Raw genomic sequence first — 23,355 nt, 5'->3', positions numbered from 1 at the left:
TCTTTTTTAAAATCTCAATACACTCTTGCAATTTTTTTCAGGTTTAGATTCATTAATTTATCACATGTACAGTACATTGAAACATAGAGTGAAATGTGTCATTTGACTTAACAACCAACACAAAGGATGTGCTAAGGAAATTCCGGCACCAACATAACATTCCACAATGTTTAGCAGAACAACACAAGAAACAACAACATACCAACTAAACAATGGAAAACAAGCCATTTCTCCCTCTCCATTCCTTCGTGGCTGACCTATAGTGAGACATAGCTGAATGGGTAGCTTCCTACCAGCAGCTGCCCACCTTACAGAGGGGTCATCACAGTGAATATTGAGCCTAAGTGAAGAGTGTGGAGAGTTGAACATATACGCTCACAAGCACAGTTAGCAGGGCAGAGCGCCTCCCAACTATTGAGCACATCTATATGAAACACTGCCATAAGAAAGCAGCATCAGAGATCCTCACCACCCAGGCCATGCCCTTTTCTCGCTGCTGTCATCAGGTAAAAGGTATAAGAGCCCCAGAACTCACACCACCAGGTTCGAGAACAGTTACTACCCTTCAACCATCAGGCTCCTGAATAAAAGGGGTTAACTACACTCACTTGCCCATCTGTTGAGATATTCCCACAACCAATTATCTCACTTTGAGGACTCTTTATCTCATTATCTCATTATTTATTTATGTTTCCATTTGCACAGTTTGTTGTCTTCTGCACTCTGGTTGATCTTTCATTGATCCTGTACTCTTCTATAGATTTGCTGAGTATGCCCACAGGAAAATGGATCTCAGGGTTGCATATGGTGACATATATGTACTTTGATAATAAAATTTATTTTTAACTTTGAACTTTGACAGCAATCAGAACTCGGAAATACTACACACCATGGTACCAAGGCAAATGACAGCACTCCTAACCCTCAAGGAGATCCATTATTAGCTGAGGCTCCATGAGAATCAGAGTTCTAAAATGCAGCCCCACCTTGGAGGCCCAAGCACAAAGTTCTAGGCCATCATTCATGCAGGACTGAGGTAATGCCTTCTGGACAAGATGCAAGATCAAGGTCAGATTTACTCTCAGTTTGAATGTAGTAAGCAACCCTATTGCATTAGTTCAAAAGAGCAGTGTTATTTCACTGTTCACACAAGAGAACACAGAAGGGAGGCAGTGATCTGTCATTAGACATTACTGAAAGATAGATTATTTTTATCATTATAACATTATAATCTATGAGAACCTGTTGTTCATAAATTGACTGGTGTGCTCTTTGTATTAATAACCTTACTCATGGGTGTAAACTTGCTTCAATCCTGAGAGGTGCATTGAAGGTGCTAGCTAAATGTAAATCTTTCTTCAACACAGTAGATCAGAGCTCAAATCTGGAACATTCTTTAATAATCAGATAAGGTAGTAAATTCATACTCATAACGATATTGAATGTGGAATTGGATGCAAGTCAAGAAAACAACTCCAGGATAAACCCCGCGGGGCCGACTAGTGTTTATGGCATTTATTGACATCAATTGCGCTCTGCGTTCTATCGATCATTTCAGCCATTAGATGCAAGATCAATAGGGTATGTTCTTCAAATTTAAAATGTAAACATTTTCTTCAGGATTACAATAGTGTGGGGAGCTCATTATTAAAGCATGCATGTTTATGATCTTGGAACTTTTACAAAGTACATTTATATAAAGCCGCACTGTTTGCCAATTTTTTTTATCATTGCGACGTTAAAAATAAAAAAACCGTAAAGCTCGAATCTATCTAAAGTTTCTTAATTGTTGAAAAGAAATGACTTACATTAACAACCGATCTTTAAAAACACTAAATTGCTCCTTTAAATATTTGGATTTCCAAATCGAGAAATCCCGCAGAGTAATCTATACTAAACCAGACTTGAGAAAATATTAAAGCTGGCTGCTCGCCACTGCACGGAATCAGCCTGATTTTCTCGGCGTATGTAAACGCCTGCGCACTTGTCCCCGTCCAGCCCAGCATCTCGCTTCGAACAGTAAGACAAGGCAAGAAAAAATGTTGCTGATTTTTAAAACACGATTGTCAAGTAAACGTAATGACTAGCAAAGTAAATGTCAGAAAGCACCGTTTAAGCAGCCGGAGCAATAATTAAATCGGGGTCCAAACGGGAGAGGGAGACGAAAAAAATATGGCTGAGTGTTTGTGCCATAAGTGTGAAGGACGAAAGATAGAAAGAGAGATTGATTGTTGTTCTAACCCGCTGTTCGTGTCTGTGTGGGTGTGTGTGCGAAAGGTTGCACTCACGTGTTGTTGGTCGATCCTGGGACCCCATCTGGTTGTGGTTGTCTCACTTCTACCCAGGCTGTTCTCTTTGTAACTTACACCAAACTGAACAATGTTGCAATTTCACTCCCCGCAGAAGCACCACGTGGTGGCGCAAACCTCTACACTACAGTATCAATTCATGACATGTTACCAAGAGGTTCTCTTTGTATCCTTTCCATCCCAGTTCCACACTGGCAACATTATTTTCTCCTGATAGTAATTTACCTTTAAAATGTACCTCGCTGATGATGACAGTCCCAGTGGCTACTCAGATCGGCAGGTGAAATATTAACTCAGCGAGTTGCTTGAACACCAGTGTTCTGGCAAAAGCTCTGCTTTGTACAGATCATTTGGGCAGCGCGCTGCCATCTTCGGCATCCTGATTACAAGTGGGCGGTTTGTTTACATCAGGGATTTCCAAGACTGTTCTGGATAGCAATCCCTCTTTTAAAGAAGCATTTCCGATTTAAAGAATTTATTTTAAATCATAATTTTCCTGAACCAATTACTGTTAAATAAAGAGTAGAGCATTAAAACCACATTCATGTACGGATTTAGGTCGCTTGTCAAAACTGTTAATATATTATGGGTTCTTTGCATATTTTATCGTCAGAAAATTAATCTTTGTCCACTTGCCAAAAAAAATGCAGCTCATCACTTTGTCGGCAAGGACCGTGGCCCTTTAAAAAACAACGAGAGGCATTGTCACTGTTGGGATGTTTTTTTAAAAAAGCAGTTCATTTAGAAAAATCGTCTGTTCATTTTGTTTTGGGTTTTTTACCGCAGTGTTAACGAAAATTCGAGTGGGAGAATTGGTATATTTTTGAAATACTTCTCTGTCGGTTAAAATAAATACATTTTAAACGTGTTGTGGTGTTTGATTGACCTCACTGCACTGAGAAAGATTCGTCGTTCCAAGTACCTTCCCTCTTCGCTCACAGCAGATTATTAGAGTAGTTCCATTCACGACGACAGGAGCTGTGAGTTTACCGGCGCGTGTGCTTTTCGTGTTTAGGAATTTGTAGTTTAAACACCTGTTGTTTGACATAATTTCAAAACCGGAGCTTTAAAATGGACGGTAAAGAAGAAAAGAAGGGGGAAATGTTGGAAATTTGATTTCAAAATAGAATTGCCCTGCCTGGTGTGCTGGTGAGGTAGATACATTAGGGACATTTAAGAAACTCTTAGATAGGCTCAAGGATGACAGAAATTGGAGGGTTATGTAAGAGGGAACGATTAGATTGATCTTAGAGTATGTTAAAAGGTCGGTACAACATCGTGGGCCGAAAGGACTACTGTGCTGTAATGTTCTATGTTCTGATCAGTCAGAGCCGCACCGGCAGTATCGATGTCTGAAGAAGGATTGAGAAACAAGAATAGCAACGAACCACGGCTTGTTCGGTGATATTTGGTAGCAAACTAGGGCGAATTCCTGTCATGAACAGTCAATATCCAAGCTGTAGCCAGCTGCTGCAATCCCAGAGCAATCATTCAAACGGGACGGATGGCATAATTCTTTCTGCCTTGAATGAGACGGTTTCTTACTTGTTCGGCTTGTGGGGAAATAGGGGTGAGTGGAGAATGGAAGGAAGAGAGGAGTCAGGAAACATTTACCAGCAACTGCAAGAGATATTAGAATGTAACAAATCCAGAAAAAACAGCCAATTTCATGCATACCAAGCTTCCACATTTAGCAATGCCATAAATGACATGAACATTTCCGGCCCAAAACCTGTTGACTGTTTATTTCTTTCCATCATAGATGCTGCCTGATCTGCTGAGTTCCTCCAGCATTGTGTGTGTGTTACTCTGGATTTCCAGCATCTGTAGAATCTCTTGTGTTTACCATAATGTTTCTAACAGTGGGAGAATCTAGGAACAGAGGGCACAGCTTCAGAATAGAAGGAACTCCCTTTAGAACAGAAATGAAGAATTTATTTAGCCAGACGGCAGTGAATCTCTGGAATTCATTGCCACAGGCAGCTGAGGAGGGTAAATCATTGGGTATATTTAAGGTAGAGGTTGGTAGGTTCTTGATTAGTAAGGTTGTTGAAGGCTTTGGGGAGAAGGCTGGAGAATGGGGTAATTCTGCTCCTATGTCTTATATCTTATGGTCTAATGGACATATTACTCGCTTTGCACTGTTTTTTTCCCCTTCTGAGAGAGAAGGCAGTGCTGCAGTTTAATATTGGATTTGAAAAATGCACTTCCATCACCATATAACTCCATCAGAATTCCTCTTAATTGTCAGTCTAAATGATGCTCTCATATTTCTAGAGGATCAGTGAAATCTTTGAAACAAAAAGAAAAATGCTGGAAGAACTCAGCCCATCAAGCAGCAGCTGTGGAAATGTTTCAGGTTGAAGACCCTTCATCAGAATCTTTGGATGAGTTTGCTGTCAGTGATGAATGGCTTATCTGATTCCATGCTTCCAGGTGTCTAACATTTTAATTCTCCATCCCATGCCACTTGGATTTCTGTGAAATTGAAGTGAAATCCAATGTAGGCTCCAGGTACTTCACATTCATTGGGTATTTAATTCCAATCTGAGTCAAAATTGGATACTTCTGATGAAAGGTCATCAATCTCCACATCGAGAAGGCAGGTGTATGGGATTGAATGGGATCTGGGATCAGCCATAAAGGAATGGCAGATGAGACTTGGCGGGCTGAAAGGCCTAATTCTGTTCCTATGTTTAATGGGCTTATGGTCTTATGTTGCTGAATACATGCCCCTGCAAAGGTATTTGGGTCTAAAACCAGAGCTCCCAGGAAGAGAGCCCAATCTTACAGATCTTCTGTGCATGAGCTTCTGACTGACTTCTCCCAATGACTATAAAGTTCAGGCTAAAGATATTACTTTATCCCTGACAGTCAGCACACTGTCACCAAGAAACTCACTGTCTTCCAAATGCCTATGTTTGACAAATTTATTATATTCTGCAAATAATGTGTCTGCTGGGTACATTCCCTGGACCCTGCTTCCCCTTCTTGTGTTGAGCTTATCTCCTTGGTTGACTTCTGCCAGTATTGTCCTTTGGAACTTCCTCTCATTTCCCTTCTATACGCTCAAGTTACCAACTGCACACCTTTGCCTCTGCTTCTTGAAGCTCTAGTTGTCATGGAAACAGGTGAAGTACTGTATGGTGCTAACCTAACAATCTGTAATGTTAAATCCACTTCTCCTTCTCTACAAATGCAAAAAGAGTCTGCTGTGTGTGTATTTCCAACATTATATTTTCTTCAAATTTCTAGCAACTGTTCTGTTTTGCATCTTACAATTGCAGCACTGACATGAAATTTTAACTTGCTTCTCCCTGCACAGATGCTGCCTGACTTGCTGAGTATTTACAGCATTTTCTGCTTCTCTTTCACATTTTCAGCTTCTGAAGTTTTTTATGCTCTTCAATTATTACCATTCCTAGTTTTATCTGGGAGAGCCCCACACCACCAGGTTCAAGAACAACTACTTTCCTTCAACCATACGGTACTTGACCCAACTAGCAAAGCTCCAGTCACCACAGTTTAGCAGCATAGTAGCGTAGCAGCTAGTGTATCAATTTACAGCGCCAGAAATTGGGGTTCAATTCCCACCACTGGACAATCTCCCCGTGACTACGTGGGTTTCCTCTGGGTGCTCCAGTTTCCTCCTATATTCCAAAGATTTATGGGTTAATAAGGATTAGTAAGTTGTGGACATACTACGTTGGCACCTGAAGCACAGCAACATCTTCAGTGTGCCCTCAGCACATCCTCACACTGTGTTTGCCATTGACGCCAATGACACATTTCACTGTATGTTTCAATGTTTCGATATTTTGATACACACCTGACAAATAAATCTAATCTATCCACACGAAGTGCTGGAGGAACTCGGCAAAACAGGGAGCATCTATGGCGAGGTGGAAAAACAGTTGATGTTTCAAGCTGAGAGATCTTTCATCACGTCTGGAAAGGAAGGGGGCAGAAGCAAGAATAAGAAGGTGGGGGTAAGCTGGCAGGTGATAGGTGAGACCAGGTGAGGGGCAAGGTGGGTGGGTTTGGAAGGGGTGGGTGAAGTAAGGTGATAGGTGGAAAAGCGAAATAAGAACAAGTCTGATAAGAGAGTTAGAAATAAAGGGAAGGAGGTAGGAACCTGAGGGAGATGGTGGACAGGTCACAAGTGCAAGGGAAGAGAAGAGAAGGGTTGAGAGGACAACCAGAATGGAGGCAACAAAAAGGGGGTCAGGGAACATGGGAGTGGTTACCAGAAGTTAGATAAATCAATGTTCATATCATCAGGTTGGAGACTACTCAGATGGAATATGAGGTGTGCATTTGGCCTCATCGTGGCAGCAGACCATGGATGTGGGAATTGATATGGATGGCCTCTTTTTTTACATTGACTTTTGCCCCTTTTCTTCTGAGTCCTGATGAAGGGTCTTGGCCCGAAACAGTGACTGTTCATTCCCCTCTATAGGTGTTGCCTGACTTGCTGAGTTCCTCCAGCATTTTGCGTAGGTGCTCAAGATTTCCAGCATCTGCAGAATCTCTTGCAACAATAAACAGAAAGTATAAATGAATGAAATAATCAAGAATTCAGTTAAGATTTTAGCAACATTACAGAAGATCTGAGCATATTTTACTTCCAGCAGGAGATCTGATGGCATCTGCCTATACAGTTAGACGAGAAGCTAGACTGGACTGCCAACACAGATGCCTTGTGCAGGAAGGCACAGAGTCGACTGTACTTCCTTAGAAGGTTGGCGTCATTCAATGTCTGTAGTGAGATGCTGAAGATGTTCTATAGGTCAGTTGTGGAGAGCGCCCTCTTCTTTGTGGTGGCGTGTTGGGGAGGAAGCATTAAGAAGAGGGACGCCTCACGTCTTAATAAGCTGGTAAGGAAGGCGGGCTCTGTCGGGGGCAAAGTACTGGAGAGTTTAACATCGGTAGCTGAGCGAAGGGCGCTGAGTAGGCTACGGTCAATTATGGATAACTCTGAACATCCTCTACATAGCACCATCCAGAGACAGAGAAGCAGTTTCAGCGACAGGTTACTATCGATGCAATGCTCCTCAGACAGGATGAAGAGGTCAATACTCCCCAATGCCATTAGGCTTTACAATTCTACCGCCAGGACTTAAGAACTTTTTAAAAGCTATTATTAATGCTTTTTGAGATAGTGATTTAGATGCATATCATATTTTTTACTGAGTTAAGTATTGTATGTAATTAGTTTTGCTACAACAAGTGTATGGGACATTGGAAAAAAGTTGAATTTCCCCATGGGGATGAATAAAGTATCTATCTATCTATCTATCTATCTAGTTAGACTTGCACATTTCAGTTTTTACAGGTTTTATGTGACTCTTTACATACAAGTTAGAGGGTCAAGGCCAGCAAAAGCAAAAGCATGGGAACACCACCATATAGAGGCTGTTGTACAAGTCACACACCATCCTGACTTGGAAATCGACATTCCTTCACCTTCACTGGGTCAAAATCCTGGAACTCTTTCCCTAACAGCATTGTGGGTATACCCACCCCTCAGGGAATGCAGCAGTTCAAGAAAGCAATTCCCGACAACCTCTCAAGGGCAACAAGGGTTAGGCATCTGAATTCTGGCTCACCGGGCAAAGTCCACATCCTTTGAATGGATATATTCTCAGTGGCCACTTTATTATGTACACCTATACACCAGCTCATTAATGCAAAAATCTATTCAGCCAATCACATGGAGGATACTCAATGTCTAAAAGCATGCAGACATGGTCAGGAGGTTCAGTTGTTGATTAAACCAAATATCAAAAAGGGGAAGAAATATGATCTAAGTAACTTTGACCGAGGAATGATTGTTGGTGCCAAATGGGGTGGTTTGAGTATCTCAGAAGCTGCTGATCTCCTAGAATTTTCATGCACAACAGTCTCTAGAGTTTATAGAGAATGGTGTGAAAAATGTAAAAATACATCCAGTAAGCAACAATTCGGTGAGTGAAAACATCTTGAGAGCCAGAGAGGTCAGAGGAGAATGGCCAGACTGGTTCAAGCTGACAGGAAGGTGACAGTAACTCAAATAACCATGTGTTACAACAGTGATGTGCAGAAGAGCATCTCTGAATGCACAACATGTTGAACTTTGACGTTGATGGCCTACAGCAGCAGAAGACCAGGAACATACACTCAGTGGCCACTTTATCAGGTATAGGAGGTACTTAATAAAGTCACCACTAAGTGTATATGGGTAACAGCACAGTAGGTGAATCAGAATATCTGAATTGTATGGACAAGACAAGCTACTAGTTCCTTAGCCACTGGCATTGCGAAATTAACATTGTAAGGATTGGAAAAGAAGTCTGAAATAGAGCAAGTGAATTCAATGTTAAAAGAGATACATCAAGAAAAAATAAATGAAGAGTGTGGATTAAGAGAGAAAAAGAAAGCAGACAGAAAAGTTAAGTTAAAAAGAAACATTTTAAAGTTAACATTTTTTAAAAATATCTAACAATAATTATGTTCTTGAGGGGTGTGACTGAAGTGGCATAACAATTAATTTGAATGCCAGGGAGCTGGCAGGCGGTATTTAAAATGGATATGGACTGAAATAAACTAAGCAATTTTCTGGACTGTCTACGTTTATCCCATATAAAGAACTTTGACTTTGAAAGAACTTTGAAAGGTTTGATTGCAGGAAGTGAGAAAGAGAAAGTAAATATAGAAACAAATTTGCAATATAAAAGAGTAGTAAGATGCCAGTTTTACACAGATGGAAGGTGGTACAGTTTGGACAGCGACCTTTGGACAGCCAAGGTTACCTGTCCACCTGTTCTTACTGGAACTTTCTGTGCTATGTCTACACAGGCAAGTTGTTTACATGAAACTACACTTGCCTCCTGTAGAGATGTCATTCCATTCTCCCAGTTCCTCCATCGTCGTCAGAGGATCTCCTTCCTCCTGAACCCCACGGATTCCAATTTTACATAAGAAATAGAGCCCTTGACAGCATTTCATGTATTTTCCATACCATTGCTGTTGTCCACTCTCCACCTGGTCAGAGCAAGAACAGAGCTACCCTGCTTCTCACTTTCCATCTCACTAGCCTCTATATTCAATAAACCATCCTTCTCAACTTCCACTAGCATAACAGATTCCAGTACCAGTCACATCTTCCCCTTGCCTCTTATTCAACATTCCAAAGGGTTTGGTTCCATCCTGATTCCCAATACTGCTTTTTGTTTGCCCCAAGAACTCCCTACTTCATGGAAGTTTCCCACGAAAACTCATTTCCTTTTATCTCTTCCCTTCCCACCATCCAGCTGCTCTTCAGTTCATCTGTCCTTCTTCCAATCTTGTGTGTTGCATTTGGTGCTCATGATGTGAACTCCTCTATGTTGGGGAAACCAAAGACAGATTTGGTGCCCATATTGTGGAGTACCTTCACCCAATCAATAGGAACAACCCTGGGTTTCTGATTTTCTGTCACTAATTCTCCATCCCACTCCCACTCTGACTTAACTGTCTGTGGCCTCTAATATTTCAGGAACAGCATCTCATCTTCCATCCAGTACGTGAAGTCTTCAAGAAGGTCCATGAACACTACCTTGTTATTCCTTTTCTTTTGCACTATTTATTTTTTTTTTTGTAATTTTTAGTAATTTATAGTAATTTTAGGTCTTTGCACTGAATGGCAGGCACAAAACAACAAATTTCACATTTTATAAGTCAGCAATAATGCTTCTGATTCTGATTCAATATCAAATTAAACTATTACAGCAACCCACAAACAAAAGAGATCCTGCAGATGCTGGAAATCCTGAGCAACAGACACAAAATGCTGGAGGAACTCAGCAGATCAGGCAGCATCTATTATAGCAACCTACTTTCTCTGTTTCTATTAGAATTGACCAATTTGGCTGTAAAGTTATTAATCTCTAAGTAACTTAGTTTCCAATCAGAAACAAGAGAAAATCTACAGATGCTGGAAATCCAAGCAACACACACAAAATGCTGAGGAACTCAGCAGACCGGGCAGCATCTATGGAAAAGTGTACAGTCGACGTTTCGGGCCGAGATTTTATGCATTGCTCGGATTTCCAGCATCTGCAGATTTAAGTCTCTTCCAGGGATGCTACCCTGAAGAAGTTTAAATCTTCCCAACTAACTTAGTTCCTTGTGTTTTCAGAGATGCAGCCTGATCCTCAGAGCATTTCCAACACTTGGATTTTTTTTTCTGTTTTGTGCAATGATCTGGCCTGCATTTCAGAGCTCTTACATGCCCCTTTGTGTTTTTTTTCTCTCATACAATCCTCATTATTCTATCAACCATACTGTTTCCTAAACAACATGTCGCCATGGCAACCTTGGCCTCAGCCTATCAGAGATATTCCCTATGTCCCTTCCATTCCTCCCTCACACACTCTGCGACTTTGAACTAACTTGTTTTCTCAATATTTTTGTTCTGATAAAGAGCCTTCAACCAGAAATACCGATTCTGTCTCTCCAACAGTTTCTGTTTCGATTTCAGATTTTCAACATCTGTAGTTTCAGATTTTCACAAAGTGGCATTTATCCTGCTGTTAATCTGGTGACAAATCATGACCTATAAGAATGATCTTTTTTCTAACAAGCAGTGAATCTCTAATGGAAAAAAAACCTTTTATAGCAGATAAAGCTTTAAAATTAATATTGATTTTTTTTCATCATGTTTGTTACTGTGTGTTCCACAGCACTGCTGATGGTTATTTTAAGCACCTTTTCTAGATTTGGCACTCTTATTCACAGAATCAGTCAAACTACATGGAAAGAGGGTCAGCCAGTACAAACCTACAGTTTCCAATAGCATGAACTTTAAGACCACAAGACCATATGCCTTTTAAGACCATACAACCATAAGGCATAGGAGAATAATTAAGCCATTCAAACCATTGTGTCCCCCCCCGCCATTCTGTCATGGCTGATTTATTTTCCCTCTCAAACCCAGTCTCCTGACTTCTCCCCATAACCTTTGATGCCATGACTAACCAAGAACTGGTCAACCTCTGCTTTAAGTATATCCAGTGACTTGGCCTCCACAGCCATCTGTGGCAATGAATTCCACAGATTCACCACTCTGTGGTTAAAGAAATCCCTCCTCATCTCTGTACTAAATGGACATCTCTCTATTCTGAGTCTGTGCCCTCTGGTCCTAGGCTCCTCCATTATTGGAAATATTCTCTCCATATCTACTCTATCTAGGCCTTTCAATATTCAATATATTTCAATGAGATCACCCCTCATTCTTCTAAAGTTCAATGAGTATAGGCCCAGAGCCATCAAAACAACTTGTGTTGTCCTTTTCATTCATTCCCAGATCATTCTCATGAACCTACTCCAGACTCTCTCTAATGTCAGAACATCTTTTATTAGATAAGGGGCCCAAAACTGCTCACAATACTCCAAGTGTGGTCTGACCAATGCTTTATAAATTCTCAGCATTACATCCTTACTTTTATATTATTATCATCATCATCATTATGTTCCGTGTCATAAGACATGGATGATTATGGTTCTATGACCACAGTTGTTATTGGCAAATTTTTCTACAGAAATGGTTTGCTATTGCCTTCTTCTGGGCAGTAGCTTTACAAGATTGGTGACTCCAACCATTATCAATACTCTTCAGAGATTGCCTGCCTTGCACCAGTGGTCACAGAATCATTACTTGTGATATGCACCAGCTGCTCATACGACCAACTGCTCATACACCTGTTCTCATGGCTCCACATGACCCTGAACGGGGAGCTAAGCAGGTGCTACACCTTGCCCAAGGGTGACCTGCAGGCTAGCAGAGGGAAGGAGCGCCTTACACCTCCTCTGGTATCCACCCCACCACCCAGCTTGTATTCTAATCCTCTTAAAATGAATGCTAACATTGCATTTGTCTTTCTCACTACTGACCCAACCTGCAAGTTAACTTTTCAGGAATCCTGCACCAGGACTCCCCACTCTCTTTGCACCTTGGTTTTTTGAATTTTCTTCCCATTTGGAAAATAGTTTACACCTTTATTCCTTTACCAAAGTGCATGACCATAAACTTTCCTACATTATGTTCCATTTGCCACTTTTTTGCTAATTCTCCCAACCTGTCTAAGTCCTTCTGCAGACTCCCTGCTTCCTCAATGCTCCCTGCCCCTCCACCTTTCTTTGTTTCATTCACAAATTTGGCCACAAAGCCATCAATTCCATCATCCAAATCATTGACATATAATGTGATAAGAAGCAGTCCCAACACAGACCCCTGTGGAAAACCACTAGTCACTGGCAGCCAACCAGAAAAAGCTCCCTTTATTCCCATGCTTTGCCTCCTGCAAATCAGCCATTGCTCTATACATGTTAGTATCTTTCCTCAAATACCATGAGCTCTTATCTTGTTTAGCAGCATCATGTCAAAGGTCTTCTAAAAATCCAAGTAAACAACATCCACTGACTCTTCTTTGTCTATCCTGCTTGTTATTTTCTCAAAAAATTCCAAAAGATTTGTCAGGCAAAATTTCCCCTTAAGGAAACCATGCTGACTTCGGCCTATTTTATCATGTACCTCGAAGTACCTTAAAACCTCATCTTTAATAATAAGACCATAAGGCATAGGAGCAGAATTAGGCTGTTTGGCTCATTGAGTCTGATCCTTTCCCCCTCCTCAGCCCCACTCCCCAGCCTTCTCCCCATAACCTTTGATGCCATGACCAGTCAAGAACCTCTCAATCTCTGCCTTTTATACTCCCAACGACCTGGCCTCCACAGCTGCCCATGGCAGCAAATTCCACAAATTCACCAGCCTTTGATTGAAGAAATTTCTCTGTATCTCTGTTTTAAATGGACGTCGCTCTATCCTGAGGCTATGCCCTTTTGTCCTAGACTCCCCCACCATTGGAAAAATCCTTTCCAAATCTGCTCTGTCTAGGCCTTTCAACATTTCAACATCTTTTCAACCAGTGGTCAAGCTAACTGGCCTATAATATACTTTCTCCTGTCTCCCTCCCTTATTGAAGAGTGGAATGACATTTATAATGTTCCAAGTTTCCAGAACCAATCTAGTGATTCTTGAAAGATCACTAAAAGTGCCTCCACAATCTCTTCAGCTATGTACTGCTTTCAGAACCCTACCTCGTTTATATATTTGAAAAATATTTCATATTATTGACTAGCTTACCTTCATATTTCATCTTTTCTCCCCTTATGGCTTTTTGTTGCCTTTTGTTGGTTTTTAAAAGCTTCTCAATCCTCTAACTTCTCTCTCATTTTTGCTATATATATATATATGCCCTCTCTTTTGCTTTTATGTTGTTTTCTACTTCCTTTGTCAGCCATGGATGCTTCATTATCCCTTTTGGATACTTTCTTTTCTTTGGTATGTATCTATCTCACATCTTCCAAATTGCTCCCTGAAACTCCAGCCATTGCTGTTCTGTCATCATCACTGCTAGTGTCTCCTTCCAATCAACTTTAGCCAGCCCCTCTCTCATGCCTCTGTAATTCCCTTTACTCCACTGTAATATTGATACATCTGACTTTAGTTTTTCCCTCTCTAACTGCAGGGTGAAGTCTATCATCTTATGATCACTGTCTCTTAAGGGTTCCTTTACCTTAAACTCCTTAATCAAATCAGGTTCATTACACAACACCCAATCCAGACTAGTCTTTTCCCTAGAGGGCTCAACTACAAGCTGCTCTAAAAATTGATCTCATAGGCATTCTACATATTCCCTCTCTTGGGATCCAGCACCAATCTGATTTTCCTAGTCTACCTACCTGCATATTGAAACCTCTAATGATTACCATTACATTTCCCTTTCTACATTGCCTACCTTCCTGTCCTTTTGATACAATGTGTATCCTTGGATGTTCAGTTCCCAATTTCTTTCAACCACGACTCAGTGATGCCCACGACATCGTATCTGACAACATCTAACTGCACTGCCTTATTCCGTATACTGCATGCATTCAAGTATAACACCTTCAGACTAGTATTCATCACCCTTTTTGATCTTGCCCCAATTTACACTTCAGCTGCTCCCACTGACTGCAATTGTGCCCTGTCATCTGCCTGTCCTTAATCACAGTCTCACCCTACCCACTGCATCTAATTGTATACCAGATGCCCCATCCTCAGCCCAATCATTCCAGTTCGCACCCCCCGTCAAGGTAGTTGAAACTCTCTCCATCATCTCTAGCAAACCTGCCCGCAAGTATCTGCCTCCTCAAGTTCATGTGTCAATGATCCAAATTTTATTTTTAGTTTATTGAAATACAGCACTGAATTAGGCCCTTCTGACCCTTCGAGCCATGGTGACCAGCAACACCTGATTTAACCCTAGCCTGATCACAGGACAATTCACAATAACCAATTAGACTACTGACTAGTATGTCTTTGGTCTGTGGGAGGAAATCACTGCATCTGGAGGAAACCCACGTGGTCACAGAGAGAACATGCAAACTCCTTCCAGAGAGCGTGGGAATTGAACCTGGGTCGCTGGTACTGTAAAGCATAGTACTAACCAGCCTGAAACACTGCCCCCTGCAGCAATTCCTCAGCCACACATTCATCTGCCAAATACCAATATGTACCACGACTTCAGGCTATTCACTTTCACCCCTTTAGAATACTTTCTACTCCTACTAGGGTGACTTCCCTTAGTCTTGACCCTGACTAAGCTGCTCCTTGTGTTACCCTTTACCTTAAAGTCTTTGTGGAAGTTAATCTAGCTAATCAAAGTTCAAAGTACCATATTATCAATGTCACCATATGCTGCTCTAAGATTCATTTTCTTGCAAGCATTCACAGTAGAATAAAGAAATACAATGGAAACAGTGAAAAGCTACACACAAAGATTGACAAACAACCAACATGCAAATGAAAACAAACTGTGCAAATACAATAAAAAGCAGTTGATAAATACATATAGACAGATAGACTGACGGACAAACAAACAAATAAGTAATACTGAGAACATGAGTTGTGGAGGCTGAGGCTGTAGGTTGTGGAATCAGTTCAGTGTTGAGGTGAGTGAAATTATCCTCAGTGGTTCAAGATCATGGTGGTTGAAGAGTAATAACTGTTGAGGGGGTCATCAGACAATTGTGTGACACAATTCACTGTGTTTGTTATATAAAGACTTCAATGTTGTATGACGGGATATCACTGCAGAGTTGCTTTAGTTAGAGTGGACATTGAGAGAATGTGTCCAAATGTGGTATATGGATGGGAGGGGTATAAAGGTCTGTGGTCTAGGTGCGGATCAATGTGACGAGCATGGACTAGGTGAGCCAAAGGGCCTGTTTATGTGCTGTACTGTTCTATGACTCTATGAGTGTATACCTACTTTGATAATATATTTTACTTTGAAAATTGGCTTTACTTACCCATTTTTTTTGCTTTTGTTTGCACTACTTATTTAATTTTTTAGAACACTCAGTGGCCACTTTATTAGGTACACCTGTGCAGCTGTTTGTTAATGCAAATATCTATTCAGCCAACATGTAGCAGCAATTCAATGCATAAAAGCATGCAGACATGGTTCAGCCCAAACATCAAAATGGGAAACAAATATGGTAAGTGTGCAGCAGTTCAGTGGGTGAAAATGCCTTGTTAATGAGAGTGATCAGAGGAGAATGGCCCGACTTGGTTCAAGCTGACAGGAAGGTGACAGTAACTCACATAACCACGTGTTCCAACAGTGCTGTGCAGAAGAGCATCTCTGAATTCACAACATGTTGAACCTTGAAGTGGATGGACTACGGCAGCGGAAGGTCACACACATACGCTCAGTGGCCACTGTATTAGGTACAGGAGATATTTAATAAAGTGACCACTGAGAGTATGGTATGTATATCTTATGTATTGGACTGTATTGAAGGCACAGGAGTATATTCAGCTAGAAACTCATTCCACCGAGATGTAACACTGAGCGTCATAGGAAGTCATTCCTGCCTCTGGCCATCAAACTTTACAACTCCTCCCTCGGAGTGTCAGACACCCTAAGCCAAAAGGCTGGTCCTGGACTAATTTCCACTTGGCATGATCAGCTTATTATTATTTAATTATTTATGGTTTTATATTGTTATATTTCTACCTATTCTTGGTTGGTGCGACTGTAACAAAACCCAATTTCCCTCGGGATCAATAAAGTATGTCTGTCTGTCTCTGTCTGTCTGTCTGTATTGCTGCTGCAAAACAACAAATTTCATGACATAGATCAGTGATAATAAACCTTATTTTGATTATCTTTCAGAACCACAAAATTTCAATCTCATAGTAGCCAGAATTCTAGAAATTAACTGATGTATCCTTTCATTTTAATACATTAGGCAAAGCAACAGGGTGGGCTCTAAAATGTGCCCTTGCATCCTCCATAATAAAGAAACATTTTTAAAGGCACTATGTAAAGCTCTCTTTTCTTGTATTACTTACTTAGTTTTATATTTCTTATCATAACTTGTAATTTTTTATGTATTGCACCGTACTGCTGCTGCAAAACAGCATATTTCACAACATGTCAGTGATAATAAACTTGATTCTAATTCTGATATTGATTTTTAAAAAGCTGTTTCCCATCTGTAATTCCAGGCAGCAAGAATGTTTTTTCAAGAAAATTCCCCTCACAGAAAGATGATTTAACACTCACATTTATTGTATACAAAACAATCTGAAGCAGTAGCTCATTGCATCACCAACAAATAGAATGATTTCTTAATATTGCTATTTCTGAAAGAATTGTTCATGATTTTACCGTGAGTCGTGACTAAGTGAGGTGTTTTTTTCTCTTATCCTCAGTTATTATGTAACAGCCAGCATGATATCATTTTACATTTGGCAGACTTGGATCACAGCCCCAGATTTTGAGGATAACGAGAAGAAAATAGGATTGAACGGGAGCCTGTGTTTTAACAATCCAGAGGCTGCAGAGGTAAGAAATCTTATTAGATCCATATGCAAGAATTTCTAAAGGCTCTACCTTGTAGGAAATGTGAGATGAGTGAGACAAGGAGTTGGGGTCAAGTGACACCAATATTCAGTGTCTGAAATCTGTACAAGTTAAAGCAGACTGAAAAGACGATTACAAGCTTCAGTCCTAAAGTTGTGATCTGTTGGACATAAAATCTGAGGGAGGCAAGGAATGGAATATTTGATGACCCAAGCATGGATTCTTAAATCGTCAAACAGGAAGCAGTGACAGAGGGAATTATGGTTTTGTGGTTCAGGTAAACAATGTGCAAAAAGAATGGCATGGTAAGCAGAAAGCATCATTTGTAAACAAGATATCAGAGTAAATTAGCTAGCAATCAGTCTGATAATTCACCTTATCTGCCATGGAAAGTGTGATATAGAGATCTTGCCATTATCATTCATGCAATTAACTCAGTTCTAGTGCCTGGGCTGGGGTAATTTTTCTGTCAAAATTTAGTTTCTTGTTATATGCACAATTACATGTGTGTACAGGAGCAATGAAATCTTACTTGCAGCAGCATCACAAGCACATAGCATCAGATAAGCCACACTCACAAGGAAAACATTAATTGAACATATATTAGACACATTTTTATACAAAAGAACACAATTAAAACAAAGAAACAAAGTCCATCTTAATGCAAGTGATCAAAGTGGGATGTGGTGATTAAGGTTTATCCGGCTGGTTTAAAAACCGAATTGTTGACGGATGGTAGCTGTGAAAAGGTGGCCTGGCTTTGATGGTGAGGATCTTTGATGATAGATGTTGCCTCTTACGGCAGCACCTCCTGTAGACACTAACAATTGTGGGGGGTGGGGGGGGGGAATGTGAATGTGAAGTATTGAACAGAATCCACTCCTCTCTGCAGATTCTTATGTTCCAGTCTGTTTGAATTGCCCTAACAGACCATGATGCAACCAGTTACTTTTTAATAAATAATAGTAACTTGTAGTTTAAAATAATCACACTTGGAGTATTGTATTCAGTTCATGTTGACTCATTCTAGGAAGGGTTTGGCAGCTTTAGATACAATGCTGAGATTTACCAGGATACTGTTTGGATTAGAGATTATGTTTTATGAAGATAGGTTGAGCAAACTAGGACTTTTCTCTTGGAGCAAAGGAGATAAGTGGTGACTTGATGAGGGTAAAAGATGATAAGAAGCGTAGATAGAATGGGCAGCCAGAGGCTTTTTCCCCAAGGCAGAGTTAACTGATACGAGATGTCTGAGGTAGGTTTTTTACACAGAGAGTGGTGGATGTGTGAAACACATTGCTGGGGTGTTAGGGACTTTTAAGAGACTCTTAGGAACATGGATGAAAGGAAAATGGAGGGCTACGTGGGAGAGAAGCGTTAGATTGATCTTAGAGAATGTTAAAAGATTGGCACAACGTCATGAGCCGAAGGACCTGTACTGTACTGCTCTATGTTCTATATTTTAATAATTTTATTGTCATATTTTGTCCTAAGGTGCTACAGAAGTGTTTTAACAAACAAAATCAGACAATAAAGTGTAAAGATATTATACATTAGGTTGGCAATTGTCCATTGGTACATAAAGGGTCTTTCCAAGTGTGGATAGTATACTGCATTCAGCAATTGAGGCTAATCAATTTTGGGATAATTCTAAGAAATCATGATGTTTTACATGAAAGTAAATTCTTGCTAAAAATTAGCTACCTAAAGAAGAAAGATAAAAGGTAGCAAATGTACCCATTTAACAAAAAATGCTGCATTCAATTGCATACTAGGACACTGCGATGCATCAACATAATGTACTTTCTAATACATCACAAACACAGATTAGAGATATTACTACAGTAGCTCTCACAGCTGTGTACACAGGCCCAAGGGAATTCACGTTCCGATAGGTACATGATAAAATTAGAGAAACAGAAAATGTTAATTAGATAAATATAGATTAACGGATGTTTTTAATTTAATGATCTTTCCAGTCCATTTGTTAAATTAATGCAAATATTCTACCAATTTTTACAGCCGTATAGGCTATTGAGATTGTTTTCCATGAACGTCTTCCTTTTTCCTCAGAATTTTGCTGATTCATTCTAGTGGAACAAGTTCTTAACAGTTTTCTGAGGGAGTGTGTCTGAGTGCATGAGTGTGTGTGTGTGGGGGGGGGGGGATGGTTGGGTGGAGAGGTTTCAGTACAGTTGTGATGCTCACAGTTGATTAGCCTGTCAGTATTAATTGTATAACCTCACATAAGAACTGGCCCTGGGTGAGCTGATCTATTCAAAACAAATAATGTTTTTTTTCCATAATTATGTTCAATTCTCATGACTTACTGCTGGCAGAAATTAAAACATACTCATTAAAGATCGCAGTTAATTTCCGGAGGGTAAGGCTCTAAATTTGCATTGCACCAATTTATCATTTGTGATTGCAGGGAATTCTGAATTAGAAGAAACACTTTAGGAAGTCCAAATCTAATCAGCCGACGGGCTGTGTGCCGTATCTGGGAAACGTGTGAATGAACCCTGTCACGTTCCCCAACTGAATACAAAGGTAACCTGTCATTTGGCTGTCAATCACACCCTTATCTCCTCCCTCTAACCATTTTGAGAAAAGATCTCTTTCCATATCATTAACCTGTCTTTTTCATTTAGATATCAGTGGGTCTTCCATGAATTTTAAACAATTTTTGGGTCCTTTTCATTTCTTAATTACCACATCATCCACTATTTTAATATTTCTCAGGTATATCATTCCATATTTGCTTTAGATGTCATGGTCTTAACCTGCCATTGTGTAAGGTACCACTTTGGTTCAAGATTTAATATTGTTTAATGTTATTTCCAGTACATAAGTTCAGATTCAGATTCAGATTCAGTTTATTTGTCATTTAGAAACCACAAATGCAATGCAGTTAAAAAATGAGACAACGTTTTAATGATATCACAAAAGCACATGACAAAACAGACTACACCAGAAAATGCACATAACGTTTGGCAATCCCCAATCCAGAGTCCGGAGAGGCTGCTGCGTATTAATATCGCGCTACCGCCTTAGCGCGTACCCCCGAAAGGAGCTTCAAATTCACCAGACAAAACAAGACCAAAAACTAAAGCTACAAGACCTGCACAAAACCACATAGTTACAACATATAGTTACAACAGTGCAAACAATAGCATAATTGATAAAAAACAGACTATGGGTACAATAAAAATAGTCCAAAGATGTTAAAAGACTATAAGTTTGAAAGAAACCACCACACAGTCCTCAGGGTCCCGATAGACTTGTCATCCCACGCCGGCGGCAGAAGGGAATACCCCCGCTATGGACTTCCACGGTGCCGCCCGACTCAGCCTCGCAGACGCAGCACACAATGGAAGCGACCTGACCACAGCGGACTCCGAGTACGCTTACTGATGAAGATATTCCTGCATTGCTGTTGAGGGGGCACTTCTGGGATCTAGACCCTAACACAATAAAGAACCACTGACATGTAGATAGATAGATATTTTATTGATCCCAAAGGAAATTACAGTGTCACAGTCACATTACATTGCACAGATACACAAATATTAGAAGAGAAGTAAGAAAGAATAAAAAAGTTACCTTAAATATAAGATGTACAAGATTCACAAGTCAAAGATTACAAATTTTACAAGATTTTGAAGTTCACACTGATAAGACAGTAGTGCAAGAATTATCATAATATTATACAGTAATGGGAGCACAAATACACCATCCAGATAAGAGGGGATGGCAGTATTGCACAGGGTATCCGTGATAGCAGGGTGTGGTAAACAGAGTTAAACAGAGCTTTGTAACACAGAGGTTAATAGCAATCTAACAGGAGGGAGGGTTATCACTTCCCCGGTTATAGGTTGACTGATTATAGAGTCTAATAGCTGAGGGTAAGAATGACCTCATATAGAGCTATTTGGAGCAACACTGTTGCCTTAGTCTGTTACTAAAAGTGCTCCTCTGTACAGACAAGGTGGCAAGCAGAGGGTGAGAAACATTGTCCAGAATTGCCAGGATTTTCCGTCTGGTCCTTTATTCTATCACAGCTTCCAGTGTGTCCAGTTTGACTCCTGTGACAGAGCCAGCCTTTCTAATCAGTTTATTGAGCCTGTTGACATCACCCGTGTTGATGCCATTGCCCCAGCACACCACCACATAGAGGACTGTACTGGCAACAACAGACCAGTAGAATACATGAAGGAGAGGCCTGCACACTCCAAAGGACCTCAGTCTCCTCAGGAAGTAGAGGCAACTCCAGGCCTTCTTGTACACAACCTCTGTGTTGGTGCTCCACTCAAGTCTGTCGTCCAGGTGCACCCCCAGGTACTTGTAGGTCCTCATCACATCTGCGTCCCCACCATTAATAGTAACAGGGAGCAGTGCAGACTTGGTCTTCCTAAAGTCCATCACCATCTCCTTTGTCTAATGTTGAGCTGCAGATGATTCAGTTTGCACCATTTGACAAAGTCCTCCACCAGGGCCCTGTATTCATCCTCCCATCCTCCCTTTATACACCCAGCTATTGCTGAGTTATCAGAGAATTTCTGCAGATGCCATGACTCAATGTTGTATCTAAAGTCTGAGGTATACAGGGTAAACAGGAAGGGAACCAGTACAGTCCCCTGTGGGGCCCCAGTGCTGCTTATAGCCAAGTCTGACACACAGCTCTGAAGCCGCACAAACTGTGGTCTGCCAGTCAGATATGACTGCAGAATATCTGCAGGACCTGACATGTTTCAAGTCACGTTGGTGTAGAAGTTGGTGGGGATTTGGGAGATGCTATCAGTGTAGTCTAGGTGAGTAACTGCAGCAGATGGTAAACATTGTAGATGGTGAACATAGCCCAGTCCATCATGGTCAAAGCCCTCCCCATCATTAAGCTCATCAATAAGGAGCATTACCTCTAGAAAGCATCATCCATCATCAAACATCCCCACCATCCAGGCCGTGCTGTCTTCTCGTTGCTGTAAACAGGAAGGAGGTACAGGAGCTTTAGGTTCCACACCATCAGGTTCAGGAGCAGTTAATACCCTACAACCATCAGGCTCCTGAACCAGTGTGGATAACTTCACTCACCTCAACACTGAACTGATTCCACAACCTATGGACTCACTTTCAAGGACTCAACAACTCGTGTTCTCAATATTATTTATTTAGTTATGTTTTTTTAATGCAAATTGCCTTTTGCATATTGATTATTTGTCAGTCTTTATGTACAGTTTTTCATAAAATTCTATTGTATTTCTTTATTTTCCTGTGAATGCCTGCAAGAAAATGAATCTCAAGGTAGCATATGGTGCCATATATACTGTTATGAACCCCGTAACTAGGTTACTTACCAGCAAAGATAGAGACGTCCATTGAGGTCTGATGATACTATTTTTAACAGTATTTATTAGTAAAAATACACAAAAATAATATCAATGCAAATATACAGATAATATACGTTGTCAATACGAAATCTAAAAGTGCGGGTATAATAATAATCTATAAGAAACAAGCTCTATCGTTGTCTAGGGGATAATGAATTGTCCGATGGAAATATAAAGTTCGCTTCAGTTCATACAGGCTGCTGTCGTTTGCTTGTCGCTGTGTTGCAATTGTTGGAGAGAGAGAGAGATAGGAGAATGGGAACAGTTACCGCTAAGTGTTTTGCCAACCTTCCTTTATGATTTCGATCCATCGGTGTCTCGTTGTTGTGGCCGTTCAAGTGTGACCTCTCCTTTAGCTAAACCGTTCTTCCGTGATGAGCCCGCCACCCCAGGCAAGGGAGGACGCACACGAGCTCCCACCGGCTTTCGCTATAAAACGCTGTCACTGGATTTCTAGCGTTTCTCCTGGTGCATCTAAAGGGGTGTTCCCCAGACCCTGTCTTTTATCCTCACTCACGGGGTCTCAGATGTCAATCAGGTTGGGATGATGCAATCCCTCAACCAGACCACTCTGGTTGTCCCCTGAGGGGTTTCAATGAATAGTACAGTACTCAATACACAATTCTTTCTCCAAGAGACGATAGCAGTAATCAGTGGTTCCGTTCCGTTTATGTCAGGAGACATTCCACCGGGTTGTGTATTCTGCGTCTCTCTCTCTCTCTC

The 23,355-nt window shown here is 40.7% G+C and overlaps 1 protein-coding gene across 3 annotated transcripts in view; it reads right to left on the bottom strand.

Annotated features, from left to right (window-relative positions):
* Positions 1–2,677, bottom strand: part of LOC140741323 (TANK-binding kinase 1-binding protein 1-like) — a 178,504-nt gene extending 175,827 nt beyond the window's left edge. For 2 of the 3 annotated variants that reach the window (XM_073071406.1, XM_073071405.1), the window contains exon 1: positions 2,289–2,407. The gene's annotated coding sequence lies outside the window, so the exon portion shown is untranslated. Of the gene's footprint in view, positions 1–2,288; positions 2,408–2,534 lie in introns of those variants that run through there. The other variant, XM_073071407.1, reaches the window with a different exon arrangement.
* Positions 2,678–23,355: the final 20,678 nt, after the last annotated feature.

The sequence above is a fragment of the Hemitrygon akajei genome, chromosome 18 (genome assembly GCF_048418815.1).
Source record: "Hemitrygon akajei chromosome 18, sHemAka1.3, whole genome shotgun sequence".
Lineage (NCBI taxonomy): Eukaryota > Metazoa > Chordata > Chondrichthyes > Myliobatiformes > Dasyatidae > Hemitrygon > Hemitrygon akajei.
The sequence above is the reverse complement of the archived record's forward strand: the minus strand, read 5'-3'. Positions and strand labels throughout refer to the sequence as shown.